We start from the raw sequence: 1,047 nt of genomic DNA on the forward strand, positions 1-1,047 counted from the left end.
AGACAGACAGACAGATAGATGACAGAGACAGACAGATGACAGAGACAGACAGACAGATAGATAGACAGATAGATAGATGACAGACAGATAGATGACAGAGACAGACAGACAGATGACAGAGACAGACAGACAGATATATAGATAGATGACACAGACAGATAGGACAGACAGACAGACAGACAGACAGACAGATAGATAGATAGATGACAGAGACAGACAGACAGATAGATGACAGAGACAGACAGATAGATGAATGACAGAGACAGACACAGACGACACAGACAGACAGAAAGACAGATAGATGACAGAGACAGACAGACAGACAGATAGATGAGAGAGAAAGACAGACAGATGACAGATACAGACAGACAGACAGATAGATGAGACAGACAGACAGATGACAGAGACAGACAGACAGACAGATAGATAGATGACAGAGACAGACAGACAGATAGATGACCGAGACAGACAGACAGACAGATAGATGACAGAGACAGACAGACAGATGACAGAGACAGACAGACAGACAGATAGATGACAGAGACAGACAGACAGACAGACAGATGACAGAGACAGACATACAGATAGAGACAGGCAGACAGACAAATAGATAGATAGATAGATAGATAGATAGATAGATGACAGAGACAGACAGACAGATAGATGACCGAGACAGACAGACAGACAGATAGACAGAGACAGACAGATAGATGACACAGACAGACAGACAGATGACAGAGACAGACAGACAGACAGATAGATAGATGACAGAGACAGACAGACAGATAGATGACCGAGACAGACAGACAGACAGATAGACAGAGACAGACAGATAGATGACACAGACAGACAGACAGATGACAGAGACAGACAGACAGACAGATAGATGACAGAGACAGACAGACAGATGACAGAGACAGACAGACAGACAGATAGATAGATGACAGAGACAGACAGATAGAGACAGACAGACAGACAGATAGATGACAGACAGACAGACAGATGACAGAGACAGACAGACAGACAGACAGACAGACATACAGATAG

At 43.7% G+C, this 1,047-nt stretch overlaps 1 protein-coding gene across 1 annotated transcript in view; it reads right to left on the bottom strand.

The window, feature by feature from the left end:
• The window catches only part of LOC107587245 (biorientation of chromosomes in cell division protein 1-like), a 5,214-nt gene that overhangs the window by 3,453 nt on the left and 714 nt on the right, over positions 1–1,047 (bottom strand). The window lies entirely within an intron of this gene.

The sequence above is a fragment of the Sinocyclocheilus grahami genome, unplaced genomic scaffold (assembly GCF_001515645.1).
Source record: "Sinocyclocheilus grahami isolate Dianchi unplaced genomic scaffold, SAMN03320097.WGS_v1.1 scaffold91.1, whole genome shotgun sequence".
Lineage (NCBI taxonomy): Eukaryota > Metazoa > Chordata > Actinopteri > Cypriniformes > Cyprinidae > Sinocyclocheilus > Sinocyclocheilus grahami.